This window comes from Mandrillus leucophaeus, unplaced genomic scaffold (assembly GCF_000951045.1).
Source record: "Mandrillus leucophaeus isolate KB7577 unplaced genomic scaffold, Mleu.le_1.0 Scaffold124, whole genome shotgun sequence".
NCBI lineage: Eukaryota > Metazoa > Chordata > Mammalia > Primates > Cercopithecidae > Mandrillus > Mandrillus leucophaeus.
Genome location: NW_012100765.1, coordinates 3506143 through 3525728, shown reverse-complemented (window position 1 = coordinate 3525728; position 19586 = coordinate 3506143).

The window sequence follows — 19586 nt, the reverse complement described above, 5'->3', positions numbered from 1 at the left end:
ATACAAAAAATCAGCAGGGCGTGCTGGCGCATGCCTGTAATGCCAACTACTTGGGAGGCTGAGGCAGGAGAATTGCTCGAACCTTGGAGATGGAGGTTGCGGTGAGCCGAGATCACACCATTGCACTCCAGCCTGGGCAACAAGAATGAAACTTTGTCTCAAAAAAAAAAAAAAAAAAAGAATAGTGGCCTCCAGCTCCATCCAAGTTGCTGCAAAAGACATAGAAATGCACATTCTTGAGCCCCACCCCAAACCAAATTAATCAGCAATTCTAGAAATGAGGACTAGCCATTCGTGTTTTAAAGAGCTCTCCGAGTGATTCAGATACCTGCTGAAGTTTGAGAGCCAGTGGTTTACTAGGACTGAATCCAGACTCACAAACACCATGGTACTTTGGGCGAGTTAAACACATCTTCTGTCCTCAGTTTTCTCTCCATGAAAAAGGGGATAATAATAAGAAAACCTTCAGGGGACTGATGTGAGGATTAAACAAAACAATGTGTGTAGATTACCTAACACATCATCTCAAACACGGGAAATAGTGATTTCTTTCCCTACCTCCCTCTCCCCTGAGACTGACAGATGACAGTTCAGTGCAACTTTGATTCCCAAGATGTGGCTCTAATTTAAACAGAGGGTGGATTCTGCTCTGTCCCATGGACTTTAGAAAAGGGATTTTTATAACCAGTATACTCTCGAGTGACTGTGTCTAAAGCCCCAGAACAGACTGAAAGAGACAAGTGAGCAGAATGTGCTGACAGTTTTCAGGAGAGCATTGCTGGAAAAATCTTTGGCCATATTGAGTCTTTGCAGTTCAGGTTAGTATCTACCTTTCCACTAGCTTATTTATCCTCAGGAACAGATACTGGAGAAACTAGAGCCTCGATGGCCCCATGAATGTCAGCACACCTGAGATAAGGCCAGATCCCCAAGGCAGTGACCCCGTTTCTCTGGCCATAGAATGGTACCTCTTTTGACTTTCTCATGGTTATGTAACTTAACCACATGTCCTTGGCATCCTCCGCACTCACTTGCAGGGCTAATTGGCCCATTTTCTTGTATTTCTTATGCTCAAAAGAAAGGCATCGTTTCCATGTCTCAGTGTCCCAATGACCCAACCACAGAACAAGGCACTCTATCCTCACCATTTGTCATGATGCAAACAACCAAATGTCACCTCAGTAAATATTAATGGAAATAAATTAACTAAAGAAACCAAAAACCCATGGGACATATGGAATTACATTAGACTCTGTGAACAATGAGGTGATAATGGTAATAACCTACATCCGAGGAGACAAGTTCAGAGAACTGAAAACACTTTACAATTAAGTGCCACGTCAGTGCTAAATTTATTAGTGGGTAATTGGATGCAGCTTTAGCAAAACTCAGGCTGGACAGTACCACCCCTACCTAATGGGACGCTGTTCTTTCCATCACTACCAAAAAAGCTCCTCCTAGGACTCCCATCAACAAGAAAATACGGCAGCTTTGAATCTGAACTGTAGCGAACCAGATTGAGGCTGTATCAAAACATTGCAACTAAAAATGTATCTTTCCATAACATGGAGAGATAATCTATACCCCCAGATTTATTTTTTTAGCATAACAATGGTTTCAGCAGGAGTGCTGTATCATACAGTGGAATTCCAGCATCCTTTTCAAATACATTCAAATTTCAGTGCCAAGGGCATTGAATTCCTCTCTGTGTTTGATCCTGAACAATGCTGTAGAAAATACAAATAAATGGTTTAAAAGGTCCATAAGAATGCAAAACATGTAATTCCATTATGGTATGATACGAGAATGATATAATATCAACATGATAATGAAGCAAAAGGAAGGTTCCATCATCTCTGGCTTGGAGAACACATTTAACAAATGAAATCTGGATAAAAGCAGAATTGCCGATAAAAACTCTAGGAAGTTAAAGAAATCCCCTATGCAACATGTTTTATTTTTATGTATCTAACTGGTGAAATTTGATGATCTATATTTGAAAACTGTAAGGAAGCAAACCTGAGACTTCCAATTTAAAATTGTAACTGGATTACAACTCTGGACACACCACTATCAGCCTTTCCATAAAAATATCTATGAGGTCGACAAAGTGGCTCATGCCTGTAATCTCAGCACTTTGGGAGGCCAAGGCGGGTGGATCATGAGGTCAGGAATATGAGACCAGCCTAATATGGTGAAACACCATCTCTACTAAAAACACAAAAATTAGCCAGGTGTGGTGGTGCGCACCTGTAATCCCAGCTATTCAGGAGGCTGAGGCAGGAGAATCACTTGAACCCGGGAGGCAGAGGTTGCAGTGAGCTGAGATCTTGCCACGGCACTCCAGCCTGGGTGACAGCAAGACTCCATCTCAAGAGAAAAATAAATAAATAAATAAATCTATGAAGACCCAGAGAAATAAATAAATAAATAAATAAATAAATAAATCTATGAAGACCCAGAAGATGAAACACCACAGAATAAGAAAACTGGGATTTGCAGTCAATCTCTTACCAGAATTTTGGAGAAAGCTCTACTAATCAAGAAGCAATTAAACCAGACTGGAAAACTTGCTCTGTGACTCACCAGTTTATGTCAGACTGAAAATATGCCCCCATTGTCAACCAAGATTCAGGAGTTCATCATCTGTGTCAATCGCAAAATTGGAGAGCTGACTTTCCATCATGGGGGTGCATTGGAGTGCCCTCCACTCCAATCAATATCTCTCTATATATCTCCACTCAAAGACAGCGATAACAATATTAATAATGACAACTGCAGCTATTACTTAGAATTTTCTATACATTCTGCTAAGTGCTTTACAAGCATTACCTCATTTAAACCTTGCAACAAAAGATAAATGAAATGAAAAGCTGGTTCTTTGAAAAGATAAATAACATGGATAGACCATTAGCAAGATTAACCATGAAAAGAAAAGAGAAAATCTAAATAACCTCAATAAGAAACGAAACGGGAGACATTACAACTGACACCGCAGAAATACAAAAGATCATTCAAGGCTACTATAAACACCTTTATGCACATAAACTAAAAAACCTAGAAGAGATGGATAAACTCCTGGAAAAATACAATCTTCCTGGCTTGAATCGGGAGGAATTAGATACCCTAAACAGACCAATAAGAAGCAGCGAGATTGAAATGGTAATTTAAAAATTACCAACAAAACAAGGCCAGAACCAGATGGATTCAGAGCAGAATTCTGCCAGACATTCAAAGAAGAATTGGTACCAATCCTATTTACACTATGCCACAAGATAGAGAAAGAGGGAACCCTCCCTAATACATTCTATGAAGCCAGCATCACCCCAATACCAAAATCAGGAAAGAACATAACCAAAAAAGAAAACTACAGGCCAATATCCCTGATGAACATAGATGCTAATATCCTTAACAAAATACTAGATAACCAAATCCAACAACATATCAAAAAGATAATCAACCATGATCAAGTGGGTTTCATACCAGGGATACAGGGATGGTTTAACATATGCAAGTCAATAAATGTGATATACCACATAAACAAAATTAAAAACAAAAATCACATGATCATCTCAATAGATGCAGGAAAAGTATTTGACAAAATTCAGATCACTTTATGATTAAAACTCTCAGCAAAATCAGCATACAAGGGACATACCTGAATGTAATAAAAGCCATCTATGACAAATCCACAGCAAACATAATACTCAATGGGGAAAAGCTAAAGCATTCCCTCTGAGAACTGGAACAAGACAAGGATACCCACTCTCACCACTCCCCTTCAACGTAGTACTGGAAGTCCTAGCCAGAGCATTCAGACAAGAGAAAGAAATAAAAGGCAAAGGGCATGCAAATTGGTAAAGAGGAAGTCAAACTGTCCCTGTTTGCTGACTATATGATTGTTTACCTTGAAAACTCTAAAGACTCCTCCAGAAATCCCCTAGAACTGAATTCAGCAACGTTTCCAGATACAAGATTAATGTACACAAATCAGTAGCTCTCCTATACAACAGTAGCGAGCAAGCGGAGAATCAAATCAAGAACTCAACCCCTTTTATAATAGCTGCAAAAAAATAAACAAAATACTTAGGAATATACTTAACCAAGGAGGTCAAAGACCTCTACAAGAAAAACTACAAAATAACATTGAAAGAAATCATAGACGACACAAACAAATAGAAACACATCCTATGCTCATGAATGGGTAGAATCAATGTTGTGAAAATGACCATACTGCCAAAAGCAATCTACAAATTCAATGCAATCCCATCAAAATACCACCACCATTCTTAATAGAATTAGAAAAAAAAGTTCTAAAATTCATATGGAACCGAAAGAGAACCTGCATAGTTAAAGCAAGACGAAGCAAAAAGAACAAATCTGGAGGCATCACACTACCTGATTTCAAACTATACTGTAAGGCCATAGTAAACAAAACAGCATAGCACTGGTATAAAAATAGGCACAGAGACCAATGGAACAGAATAGAGAACCCAGAAATAAACCCAAATACTTATAGCCAACTGATCTTCGACAAATCAAACAAAAACATAAAGTGGGGAAAGGACAGCCTTTTCAACAAATGGTGCTGGGATAATTGGCTAGCCATGTGGAGGAGAATGAAACTGGATCCTCATCTCTCACTTTATATAAAAATCAACTCAAGATGGATTAAGGACTTAAATCTAAGACCTGAAACTATAAACACTAGAAGATAATATTGAAAAACCCTTTCTAGACGTTGGCTTAGGCAAGGATATCATGATGAAGAGCCCAAAAGAAATGCAACAAAAACAAAGATAAATAGCTGAGACTTAATTAAACTAAAGACCTTTTGCATGGCAAAAGGAACAGTCAGCAGAGTAAACAGGCAACCCACAGAGTGGGAGAAAATCTTCACAATCTATACATCTGACAAAGGACTAATATCCGGAATCTGCAATGTACTCAAATAAATCAGGAAGAAAAAAATAAATAAATAAAACACTCCCATCAAAAGGTGGGCTAAGGACATAAATAGACAATTCTCAAGAGAAGATACACAAATGGCCAACAAACATATGAAACAATGTTCAACATCACCAACAATCAGGGAAATGCAAATCAAAACCACAATGCTATACAACCTTACTCCTGCAAAACTGGCCATAATCAAAAAATCAAAAAACAGTAGATGCTGGCATGGATGTGGTGATCAGGGAGTACTTCTACACTGCTGGTGGGAATGTAAACTAGTACAGTCACTATGGAAAACAGTGTGGAGAATCCTTAAAGAACTAAAACTAGAACTACCATTTGATCCAGAAATCCCACTACTGGATATCTACTCAGAGGAAAAGAAGTCATTATACAAAAAAGACACTTGCACATGCATGTTTATAGCAGCACAATTCACAATTGCAAAATCATGGAACCAACCCAAACGCCCATCAATCAACAAGTGGATAAAGAAGCTGTGGTATATATGTAACGTGGAATACTACTCAGTCATAAAAAGGAATGAATTAACAGCATTCACAGCAACTTGGATGATATTAGAGACTACTAAATAAAGTAACTCAAGAATGGATAACCAAATATTGTAAGTTCTCATTCATGTAGGATCTAGGCTATGATGATACAAAGGCATAAGAATGATACAACGGACTTAGGGGACTTGGGGGGAAGAGTGGGAGGGGGCGAGAGATAAAAGACTACAAATAGGGTGCAGTGTATACTGCTCGGGTGAGGGGTGCACCAAAATCTCACAAATCACCACTAAAGAACTTACTCATGTAATTGAACACCCCCTCTACCCCAATAACCTATGGAAAATTTTTTTTTAATTAAATTTTAAAAGTTAAATACAGAAAAAGAAGCTTAGAAAGCAAAGTGAGAAGAAGCAGCAGTGGCAGGGACCCTTAGGGAGAAGAACGTTTCAGGTAGTGGGGTGTCAATAGGGACTGGTAATTTTGACTTGAGTTGGCTTAAAAAATATAGCTACTTACTCATTCCAAATGAGGGTGAATCATACTGGACATCCAATTTAAGACATGGCAATCTGAAAGAAGTGGATATTTCAAACTCTGTAGACCTATATTTCTCTTTCTTATCTATATGGATACTGCCATCTGCTGATAACCGGCATTTTTGAGGGGTCTTTTTTGTAATTATGACATTGTATTTAAGGTATTGTTGCCCTTGTTCCCTTTAGGGGGTATATTCTTTTCCCAGGTCTCCACATGGCTGGCTCATTTTAATCCTACAGTTCACAGCTCAAGTGGCAATTCGTCTAAACAGTTATCCCTGATCATTACATCTAAACAACTTATACCCTCTACCCCTAGTTAATATCTATTTCATCATTTGTTTCACTCCTTTAATTTCATATTTATCACAATTTATAATTACTTTATGATTTTATGTCTTCATTTCTTGCTTGTGTGTCTCTTTCCCAGAATATAAGCTTCATGAAAGCAGGGACCTTGGCTCTCTTGTTTACCACTGCAGTAATAGTGCCTAATGCCACCTGTCTCTTAGAGAGAGCTTAATTAATGAAAACAAATAAAAAAAAACCTTGCAACACTCCATAATACAAATGCTATTGTTATCTTCATTTTAGGGAACTGAAGTTCAAAGATACAAAATAATTTTGCAAAGTTCACAAAGCTTGAAGAAGTAGAACTGGGATGCAAACTCAGATTACAAGACTCTTGAGCAAGTAACTATTAGATTATAGCACAGTCCTTGTAAGATATTTGTCAAGAAATACAGAGTAACGTAGCGTAGTATTTAGGATCACAGGAGATATTATCCTTTCGAGTGATGTGATATAAGGGCTGAGGGAAAGCAAAGAAATGGAGAGCTTTAGTATATGACAGAAATTTTCATTTTTGTGCATTCAGTCTTTTCAGAAATACAGAAAGAAGTTCCCGTCTTGGTCCCAAACAGTCATCCTGTAAATGAAATCTAGCCATGCCGTTGAGAAAGAAATATTACGAGCACCAAAAAGCAAGGCCAAGACTGAGTGAAGCATTCTTTCCATGTATTTGTAGAAATAACAAAATAAATAAATAAAGCATGTAAATTGAATACAAGTGGGAAAGAACATTATTATGAAAACTCAGAAAATGAAAAGACTTCTGAAAAAAATTTATTATAAAAACTGGAATCTAGAGAAATTGTCTGGAATTCTCATTTAAATAGAGAACAATTTAACTTCCATGAGGCAAAAAAAAAAAAAAATCACTAAGAGATAAATAAGTGAGGCCAAAAGTCAACATGATAAGATTAAAAGTGATATAGTGATAGAGTCAAATAGAAAAGATTTCAGAGGAATTAGAAAAGCAATAACAAAATATAGAACTACATTGGAGGCAAAAAGGGGTGTAATTGACATTGCAGAAAATCGATCAGAGATATGGGGGAAAACTTCAGAAGTTTGGAGAAAATTAAACGTTCAGAGAAAAATTAAAATATTAGGAGGAAATATAAAATAACATCTCGATAAACATCTGCCATGTTCCAAGAAAAACAGTGGAAAGAAATAAACACATGGACCCATCCAGAAATGTATAACCACTAGGATAAAGTTTTAAACATTATACATTTATAGGTAGGAAAAAAATGAGTTTACATACAAATAAAAGTCAGGCTGGCCTCATACATTTTACTACTAAATGCTAAAAAAAAAAAAAATGAAGTAATGATTAATACATTTTGAACATGACAAAGTTGTAAACCAAGAATATTATACCTAGCCAATTCATCTTTTTGAGTAATGAAAAAGAAAGTCTTGGAGAGGCAAAAATGATAGTTTACCTACTTGCCCTGCTTTTAAAATTAGAATTAAAATTAGGAAAACTCAACTCAAGGAAGTCATAACATATAAGGACTGGTAGCCCTGTGGGGTATTACTTTAGACAACCACACTTGAACTAATGAACCTGCAAGAAAAACAATTCCACCTACTTCCATTAAAAAAGACAAGGGGAAAGAAATTTTGTGGTCATTTTAGTGCATAAAGTATTTTTCTTTAATTCAACACATTTTCTTTAAGAACCTCATATTGTTTAATAGAATATAAATAAAGAGAAAATAGCATGTTCAGAATTCATCATACTTGAGCTAAAAGAATCAATATCTTTGGCTTTGCTCTGCTGGCATTAAAGCTTTCCAAGTATCTATTTTAAAGAAGTAGGACACTGTTTCTGGCTGGTTATGTTCTCTGCACACTGGCTGTTGTGCTAAGGGGTTGACTAGAAGATCTCCATGGCCCCTATTCAAAAATGCAATGACTTTTCTGGTTCAGGAAGCTCAGTCAAAGCAGCCCGGCAATCCTGCTGGTCAGCCTTGCCCTGGGAGGCAAGTCTTGTCAACTGGGGTACATTTCAGAAGCTTTCTTTCCCCAATTTTTTAAATAACTTTTTTTTAATCACAAAAGTAGCCCATGCTTATAACAGAAAATATGGAAAACTCTAAAATATAAAAAGGAAATTAGAAAATGTCTCATAATATCATGATTCAGAGTCATGATTTTTCATTCCCAAGAATGCCAGGAAGCAAGTCATTTAAAGGCAGGACATCACCACATCCTATGGGGCTGCCACAGTTTCCATGGCTCCAGTTTGGAAAGGAGACAGACAGACTTAAGCAAGCTGCTGCACAAGGACTTGAGCACTCCTCATCTGAGCTGTCCACACACTCCAAGCTCAAATAAAATAAATATGATAACACCCATAGAAGCACTTTATAAACTCCCAAGGATTATACAAATGTTACTTGTAATTATTCTTAGGAGCAAATGGGTTGGTATATTGACATTGTCATTATTGCACAAGGGGAAATTCGTTTCTGAGGAACATTTTCTCAATTTCCTGCCTTTAAAGGGACTGCTGTCATTTCAGCTTTGCTTTGTGTGGCAGGCTACTCTCTGGCACCTCATCTCCCACAACGATCTGGCAAGGCCCATGGTTGATCCTGGCAGACACATACATCGTTTCAGGAATCCGCTGTTCTATTCATAGGACTGCACATTTATGTATAGTGTCCAGCTCTGCATTGACCCCACAAAAGAACACAAGTTCAAAGGCTTCACTTTAAGGCACAGAAAATTCAAGAAGACTGGCCTCCCAGAAAAATGCAGCAAGAGCCCAGCATTTTTGCAGACATAGGTATTGATGTCTATATGCTTTCTTATTGTTGTGTGTGTCATTTACCCTGTCAAGATGTGAATGATGTTACAATAGAGCCTTGTGAGAAAGGGATGAAAAGGAAATGTTGCAATTTGTCAGGGTGCAGGGGTGGAGTTTCCTGTCCTTAATTTCATGTCCCCTCAATCATGGCTGGTGGCCTTGTTATTCCTTGTCTGGGAACACTCTCTTCTCTAGGCTTACCTAAAACCACTCCTTCCTAATTTTCCAGCCACATAACTGGTCACTTTCTTTCCTGGTCTCCTTACTCATTCCCCCTTCTCTGCTCAACTTTTAAATGTTGGAGTGATCTCAGTCTACAGCTTCCGGAGAGCCAAACTCTTGTCTGATGGTTTGCCACTATAGCCTCTCAGTGACAAGAATAACATCTGGCACTTAGTAGCTGCTCACTAAGTATGTTCAAATGAGTGCATGACGTCATATATGAATTAATGTATTGCTGACAACCTCTCTATTTCAATTGCTGACAAACTCTCTATTTCATAACACAAAATTTTCTCACACTTCCAAACAATTTATTCTCATGCCCAGAGCTGCCCACCATTGCTAGGTCATTTCACTGAATGACACTCATGAATGTCTGCCTGTAGCTTTAGACCCAAGCCCCCCAACCCTTCCCTTTATGAAGATGCCTAAAGTCACATGGCCCATGGATCCCCTGCCTTAGAATCAACTCTCACTGAGACATCCACCTCTCTCTTCTTTATTCTTTGAAACACTTATAACCAAATGAATTACAGTGCCTAGTCAAGCAGTATTTTCCCATCCCTAATCAAGGGAAGTGGCAATTCATTCCAAATACTTTGACTTTCAGGAAAATGCCCCCAATATTTCTCCTCTATTAGAAAACTCAAAACAAACAAACAAACAAACAAAACTCTCTGCAGAATGAGGCCATATAAAATCACTAGTTTCAGAGACCCATTATTACATGAGAGCAAACTAGGTCGTTTTCTGAGCCTCAGTTTCTCCTTTGCTGATGTAGGTTTAATAGTATTAGAAAGAATTAGATCAGATAATGCACAAGAAAGGGTCTAGGGCCATTCCTGGGGACTCAGGAAACATTGAGAAGATCTGGTCAAATTTGAATGTTTGCAACCCTTATTGCCAGAGTTCATTTACATTCTCATCCGAGAAACAAACCACAGCCAAATAGATGGCGCAGGAGGGGCCACTGAAAAAAGAGACTTTGAAGAGGTGGAGGAGGGAAGCTTACTGAAAACTGAAAATAACTATGCAGCCACATGGTGAAGGCTGACATGCGTAATAAACTAATAAATGACTTAGTAGTACTCTATCACCCAGCACAGTGTGGAGAGAAGCTGTAGACTGAGATCACTCCAAACTGTTCAGCAGCTCATGAACAAGCAGTTCGCAGAGAGCCAGGACTGAGGAAAACAGCTGCAGGAATCTGTGAGTGCCTCATTGAAGTTGGCGCCTTGGGGCACCTCATCCCAGTCCCTGCCCTTCTCAACCTCAGGGAATGACAGAAAGTCTTCCACAATCCCTCATGCCCCCGTACCGCACCCCTCCACCCTCAGCATCTGTGTGCTATGGACCAACACTCACACAGGTAGGAATCTGGTGACAATGGGCAGAGTGCTGTGGCCAACTTTGCATCCAAACCACCAGATGAATACTGTTTTCTACCAATTCACATTTTACTACCACTCTGTAGTGGGGGAGAATCTGACCTGTGTTTCAGATTTTTTAGGAGTCCTAAAAAGAGGGGAATACACAACCTAGCAATAATTCACAGATATAATGATCTGGGAGATTCACAAAAGAACCACCTGGCTTGGGCATTACACCTGAGTGCATGCAATTGCCCGGCTCATAGCAATCTTTAAAATTAGTGAATATGGGTTATCAGCAAGAGAAGAGGGCTCTTGCAGACAAGCACAGGTCCCAGTAAAGAATGGCTTTATTTAGAACCAGTAACCCACAACTTCTTCTGGGGATAGGAACATAGAAAATTTTAACTTCCTTCCCACCATTTTCCTTTTTTAAAACGGGGTTTCTGTGTATCTTTGATGAGCGAGACTATCCTTAAAAGACCAAGCTGTGTTGGATTTGACTATCAGGTGCGCTTAAACTGGAAGCAATCTTGGGCATTGTCAAGTTGTAATATTTTTATTTTAGGGTGGAGGAAACTGAGGCCAAGGGAGGATGTGTTATCGTTCCAGCCTAAGGTCTCACAGGAGAGCCAAAAAGAGAACCCAGGAATCCAAAACCCAGGAATCTGATATCACGAATTTTGCTGTATCTGCTCCCTCCTACATTGTTTTACTGAAAAGTTTTCTTGAAGTTGGCATATTTTTTCCTTGCAGAAACTTACTACTATAATGGAAAACCAGTATCACTTGCAATAAATAAAAGGCACCATAAGTATAAACATAATGAAAGTGATACAATGTTAAGTTCTAAGTAAGAAGGTTCTGAGATTATGTCCTGTTAAATAGTGATATTATCAAGTGAAATGTCCTTAATACCAGCAGAAGCACTGAAAGAACATTGGAAAAGCAATGGTTGTCTCAATACGTGACTCGATGCCGTTTAAGGTTGTATTTCCGTATCACCAACCATGTGGTCATACGCTCAGAAGCCCTGCACTAACCCTAACACCAGCCAGTAGCCTTGCCTCCTCCAGGCAGCCCACCAGAATCCCTGGAGAAGTAGCCTTGTCAGTGAATTATGTATGACTTTCTCAGTGGCTACACACTCTTCCCCTTTACCTTATTTTGAAAATTGAGAACCATTCTTGAATCTTAGGTGAGGATTGCTGAGAATGTGCTCAGAGAGTTAGGAAAACAATAGGAAAGGAAACTCACTAATTATAGCTTACAGAATAAAAACTGAGTTGCCAATTATAATCACTGAGATTGAAGTTCTCATAGAGGAAACATTTAATAACAAATACCTACTTTATGCCAGATGGGACATATGCTTTATCTCGTCTATTCTCTCAACAACCTTAAAAAGCAGATATTATTGGCTCCACTTCACACATGAGAAAAACAAGGCTCAGAGATGTTAAGTAACTTGACTCAAGTTATACAGCCAATAGCAGAATTCAAACTGAGATTTCTTTTTTTTTTTTTTCAGACGGAGTCGGAGTCTCTCTCTGTCGCCCAGGCTGGAGTGCAGCCGGCCCACTGCAACTTCCACCTCCCGGGTTCAAGTGATTCTCCTGCCTCAGCCTCCTGAGTAGCTGGGATTACAGGCGCGCGCCACCAGGGCCGGCAAATTTGTGTATTTTTAGTAGAGATGGGGTTTCACCATGTTGGTCAGGCTGGTCTCCAAATTGAGATCTTTTATGCCAAATCTGGCTGCACATTAAGATTGTCTGGGAGTTTTTTTATAATGATCTGTGTCAGAGTTTCACTCACATTGACTCTCAGTGAATTAGTCCGATGTGAAGGCTTATCATGGTATTTATTTGCCAGCTTCCTAGGTGGTTGTAGTATCCATCTGGCATTAAGAAATCCTGGCTTTTAACCATAACCTGTGTTGTTATTCCCTTGTCACTTTTTAGTTATTTTTAAACTCTGTTTTCCTAAATTTTCTTCATCATTTCCTAGTGAAATTTCAGGGAGCACGAAAGTTCGAATCTATAAGCAAATGGGTCACTGCCTGCCCAGCGTTGGGGCACCTCCAGCCTGAGAGTGGGACGTCCTGGACCCCAGCTCTGCTTCTGCTGTGATATAGCCAGGACCCTAGGCAAAACACTCCTCCTTGTTTCCTCGTCTGCAAAGTGAAGAGGTTGAACTTGGTGATCTTTAAGCTCCCTTCCAGCTCTAAATTTCTGTGATCAGCTTCCAAATGCTACGAGCTGGTTGCAAAACCCTGTGGATGTACAGCCACTCTGCCTTTCCCATTTGTTCGCTTTCTTTTTCCCTCAGCTCCATTTCTATTTAATGAGCTTTGGCCCGAGCGAGCCCCGCTTGTCCTTCCCCAGTCCTCTAAGCTGCTCCCAGGGCCTTAGCTTATTTCCATGGGAGTTTTTTTTTATTACAAATTTTCTTCTACTTTTTTTACCCAACTTTAGTTCCCTCCAGTCCATAGGGACTCTTCTTCATATACCCAAGTGTCCTTCCACAGATTTTAATTAAACACAATCATCTTCTTAAAGCTCCTCCCAAAGTGGCGGCCAGGGCTCAGAGGGTAGGGGTGGAGAGAAGAGGAGAAGTTCATTAAGTTCATTACCAGATAAATGTTGTTACCATATTTACCCCAAATCAGACAAGGGAGTTAAAATTCAAGTGTGTGCATGTGTACGCATGTGCATATCCAAATTTTAAGATACTTTCAGTATCTCTGTTCCAGATCCATTTTCTCCTAAAAAAAAAATTAAACATAGAAGAATATTTTTCGGAATATGGATCATTTCCCTTCATGGAATTCTTCTTGTGCTGTGCCTTCATGAGTTTGTTTCTTAAGACATACAGGTCTCAGGATTCATCACCACAAAGCAATTTAGAAAAACTCAAAACGCATGTTACTTCTTGCCCCTGTCCTATGTTATAGTTAAATCTAAGTCTAAGCCAATGGAAAGCTGTGAACCATGGGCCACTCCCTTCCAATGGACTTCTACTCTTGGGGTACACCTTGTCTGAGCATGGACTCGCTAGCCTTTCCCCACGAGTCCCAAATTTCCCTGAATTGCAACAGGCCCTGGAACATTTGTAATGCTAAATCTGAAGCTGATCATTCCACGATGATACTCAGAATTTTCTAGGGCATGACAGACTTTATGAAGCATTTGAATAGTTCCATGTCCCACAGGAAGAAAGACAATTTCCAGGCTGTGCCAGGATGGAGTATGGGGAGCATCCGACAGTTTTTCTGAAGGAAACAATTCTATTGATTGGAACAGTATTTTGCAAAAGCCTACTCAGTTTTCATAGGTTGCAGCTTTTTAAAATCTCCTAACATCAGTTTTATATTTACCCTTGTTGTTGCTTTTTTTAAGTGGAACTAATAATCAAGCCTTTTAGGGCAAGTTTATTGTTTTGGATACAACTGTTTCCCATCCAACTCCACACAGCTACCTTCCCACTATTAGGTGGGATGAAAAGTTTTCAGTCCCTTTCATTACTCCTCCTTTGTCATAAAACCATTGGTGTGTTTCTGATTTCCAGAAAGAAAAGAGAGCATGTTTATGATTTTGCCTTTATTTTTAGGGACGTTCTTCAATTCCTCTTCTAACAGTGTATAGTGTTACAGCAATTGCGAGTTCTAATTTATTTATTGTTAAAATGCTAATTATGCATTTGCCTTGTTTTTATTGAAACTAAAGAAGTAAAAAGTTAACTCAGAACGTTTCCGAATACCCAGTTGGGTTCCAAATGTACAACCAAGTCTTTCCAAAAAGCAGGACAGAGAAGGCTTGTAGGGATTTCAGATCCAGGGAGTTACTTTTAGATGAGGTTGCTCTCCATTTTAGCAGTGAGGCAGCATCTAACTTCTTCTGGTGGCTGTTTTAAGTGACAAACTGGAACCACAGATCCCATATGAATCACAGGGAGAGCACTAGCCCCTAAATTGTGTTCCACTTTCCTATGGACAGCAGCAAACAGTGCCATTTGTGAAAGAATAGGAAGTCACTGGTCAGCAATGGGTGTGATGCAAGAGGCCCCGGAAGATCCCCCAGGATCCATGTCGCTAGCTGTGTATAACAAAAAGTCCACTGTTGAGGCTGGGCGTGGTGGCTTATGTCTGTAATCCCAGCACTTTGGGAGGCTGAGGTGGGCAGATCACCTGAGGTCAGGATTTCAAGCCTGGCCAACATGGTGAAACTCCATCTCTACTAAAAAATATAAAAAATTAGCTGGGCATCATGGTGCATGCCTGTAATCCCAGCTATTTGGGAGACTGAGGCAGAAGAGTCACTTGATCCCAGGAGGCGGAGGTTGCAGTGAGCTGAAATTGTGTCATTACACTCCAGCCTGGGTGACAGAGCAAGACTCTGTCTAAAACAAACAAACAAACAAACAAACAAACAAACAAAATCCACCACTGAATACATCAGAATACATTAGAATATCAGAGCTGAATGGAACTTGGACACCACTCAGCCCTGATCCCCACCTTACATTTGAGGAAACTGAGGCCTTGAAGTGGGAAACAACTTAGTCACAAACACTAAACTTAGCAAGTTAATGACAGAGCCAGGATTACAACCCTGGTCTCCTGACTCTAAAACCAGTGCTCTTCCCAAAAGTGAGTCCCAAAGCTTCATCTACATGTAGCAGCAGCGGGTTCTCCATTCTGCACCTGCAGCTCTATGAGGATGAAAAAGGTTCCCATTTATTAGTCGTTTGCCACATACCCGGTTCTGTGCTAAGTGCTTCAGCCACATTATCTCATTTAATTCTCATAACAACCCTTTGAGATAGGTATTATTACAGATAATCCAACTATAGCAGATCCAGAATTCTGTCTGGGTTCTTCTGTCTCCATAGCCCTTGGTCTAACTCACTGCCTTATTCTGTCTCTTCTACTGCTTCTCTCAGCTCCTTCCACACCTACAGGCTCTGGACAGAAACTGCCCATGACCTTCTTCCCTGACCACAGAAATCTGACAGTGAGTTCAGGTAGCAAGCAGATATCCCCAGATCTCAGGAAAAGTGGGCCTTTTCCCAGTGTCAGAAAGTAAATTATGACTGCTCTAACAATTCATGATAATCGCATTCCCCTGGCCCAGTGACTGGTGTAAGGCGATGTGTGATCCCATTATGGCCAATCCGAAATAAAGGAGAGAATTCTCAGGGCTCCCCTCACTGTCTAAAAAGATGGAGTTTCAGAAGATAAGATTTTTAGCCTTTGGCTCTCAGTTTCTGTGTAGGATACTGGCATGAGCATGAGACGCCTGGAGTTGAGGAAGCCAGATTGCAAACATGAGGTGATAACCATGAGGGGGAAAAAAAAAACAAACCGCAAAACAGAAACAATACAACAAATAAAAAACAATACACTGAAGATGGAGTGGCAAGGCTTTGAAAACTTTGACATTGCTGAGCTATTGCAGCAACCTAACAGTGCCTGCCTGCATATTTCTTGTTATTTTCAAAAGGTAAATACTTATTGCCTAGGCCATCATTAGTCAGATTTTCTGTTCCTGGAAGCTAGACGCATTCCTGATATAAGCTGTTAGTTCAGAGATGTGTCACTTAAGGGTAGCTGCCCAGCCCCATGCCTCACCTTCTTTGTCAAATGTGTACTAGTTGGAGTTATACCAAGGTTTTGTAATGGATTTTATGCTCGGTATCATTTAATGCACATCTGGAAGTATTTGCCATAGATTTATCTACTATCATTTGCAGTATGGATTTTTTTAAAAATTTCTATTGATATACAATCATACACATTTTGGGAGTACATGTGATACTTTGACACGTTTATCAATGTGTGATGGTTACATCGGGGAATTGGGATATCCGCTGCCTCAAACATTTATCTTTTCTTTGTGTTGGGAACACTACAGTTCTTCTAACTATTTTGAAATATACAATAAATAATTGTTTAGTATCGTTTCCTTACTGAACTATCGAATACTGGAAATTATTCCTAATATCTAACTGTATTTTTGTATCCATTAACTAGAAGTATGGATTTTTGACTAAAGAAAATAAATCCTGATTCATTGAAGATAACATTTAGATACAGGGACACATATCTCACATGTGTGGCCATATATTAGAAGTAATTGTTTTGTATCCACTATGAGTTGATAAATCACAAGATTATTCAGTACTCAACAGCAACTTGATAATTATTCAAACAGAACGCAAATGTTGGCCCTTCGAGTTCAGCTTGAGCCATATATACCATATACACCTCAGTCTGCGGATCCCCTACAGAAAAATAAAAAGAAAAGGCAATGACTCAGAATCTACACAGAGGGCCCATTTCTGCAGTGTTTCCCCAAATATACAGTCTTTTTCTTCCATCTTCCTACATGCATATTCTAAGATTTACTAGTTTTGAACACATACATTATGGGCATATGTTTACATTTGTTGTTTGATTCTGTCTTATTTTGAAACTATACTAGAGTACTCTGACACATAGAACTGTTTTCTAAGATGCTCTAGTTCCATGTCTGTCATCCCTGAATTGTCAGTTTTTCCATCAACAAACATTGGTGTGTGATGAGCATTGTGTTGAGAATTTAGGACTTGTATCTGAAAGAGTTGGGATGTGTGGTTTGTTTTTTTCCAGTGACAACACTAATAGAATTGATCCCAGCAACAAGAAGTTACGGTATCCTCTTATTCTTATCCAAGAATCCCATCCCCAGCCTTGGGGAAGGAAGAGAGAACTGTCAATGTTCTCCTGTCCTCTGGGGAGAAAGAATGGTGTGAGCAAAGCATCTAGCTCAAATATGGTAAGACAATAGTATCATATTTTTTAAGCAGGTTCTATAGACTTGCACTCAAGAAAAAACAACAAGGATATAATCAACTTCCTTGTTATCTAAGTCTTTTGTATCTAAGTCAGCTGGTCCTTTGGGAGACAACTAGATAACCAGATGAGGCCACTTGTACAATCCACTGGAAAGAAGCTTATTTCAGAAACTATGAGCTTCTTGAGAATACTGGTTTGCTTCTTAATCATTTTTACATCCTCAGAACCTAGAATAATATCCCGCACAAAGCAGGTAACCGATAAATGTGTGTGTGATAAATGAATACACAGGGTTTATTATTATTATTATGGTCTTTTTATTATTACTATTATTTTTCATCATCATCATTATTATTAGGTACAGGTAGTCTAACTTGGTACTCTCATTTGAGATACTGTAGGATAAAGAAAACCAGTCTCTAATAAAATGTGGGATTCTGGTCTATTTTTCAAAGTCTGAGCTACAAAAGTGCCACAAAATGTAGTTCTGTGTCTAGATGAAATCTTATTTTAAACTTGCATTTTAAAAACTCTGGAATGAAAATCTAAGTTGGGGATCTCAAGTTGGTTAGAAAGGAAATTATTAAGGACCCTTTCTTACACTCTAAAGTGAGAAACATCACGTTGAAAATGCACCCACAGTGTTGGGACCTCGTAAAATATCCATGAAGAAAACTCTCTTAGACAAAAGTACCTGATTTTTTCGATCAAGCATTGTATTTGTCAGAGTACATGATTGGGGTAGCACTGACAGAAATTTTATCACATTTAACATTTGTTCATTTCACACTTCAGGCTCTCTCTCGATCGCAGAATTTATTTCATTGGCATTTGTCATATCTCGGCTATCTTCTTTCACCACTTTGTAGATGGTGGCTTTTTTAGGCGACTTTTTCTGAGCTGAGGATTTTTTTTTCTAGGATGCCAATCCAATCTGGTATTTCAAAATGCCAACACCATTGGCCCTGCTGGAAACCGATTAAACAATTTCTATGCCTAACAGCTCTTTTCAAGTTGCTGAGTTTTTGATTTTCATTTCTTAAGGCTAAATTTTCACACACACAAAAATTGCCCACTCTTTGCATGCAAATGAAGCAGTTTAGAAATGGAAATTCAAGCACAGTGAGCCCTGCATTAATTTACAAATCCATGGCATATTTAAAATATTTTTTCAAATTGCTTCACACGTTTTGGGTGTGTGACACATCGCCATTTAACTTAGTCAAAGTTATTTTGCTGATAAACTTTAGATAACTCTAAAGAAGGCATCTTTGGGAGAACCAAGGGAGAACTGTTTTCTGTTCTATTACATACATTTTTTTCATTAAAATAAAACGGGATCAACTTGGGTGAGCTAGAGCTCTCTATAAAGACAGGAATTTCTCACCCAGATGAGAAACTTGAGTGAATGGAAGAGGAAAGGGAAATCAATGTCCTTGTGAGTAAAAGTCTATGAAAGTACAGTGTGTATGTCATCAACACTTTACATTTCAATCCCTTCATTTCTGGTTCCTGTAAGAAGAGAACCCAAACGTATCTTCACGCCTCTGCAGAGATAAAAATAGGTAATCATCACTAGTCTTCAGAAAAGTATATCCTAGCTTTCTGTTTGATATTTGCAAAGCAAGAATGTACATTTGCCTCAAATAGGGCTATTGAAGGGAAAGACTTTTCATCCTTTCATTTTCTTATACTGCATCAAAGCTAGCACATTTTAGAACTGACATTCCTGAGGTTTTTTTTTTTTAATTTAAAGGAAACCATCCATTTATCAATATCAATCAGCCTGTTCCTGATCAATTCAGATTTCAGTCGGACTTATAAATTATAACATGCCCTAATTATGAAGTTATAATAAGTAACACAGCGGTATTGGTGCAGGGACAAATTGTCCATGGAAAAGATTAGAGAGACCTGAGAAGACTCACACATACATAGAAAATCTGACATTGCAAATAAGTGGGAAAGGAAAGACTTCAATAAGGG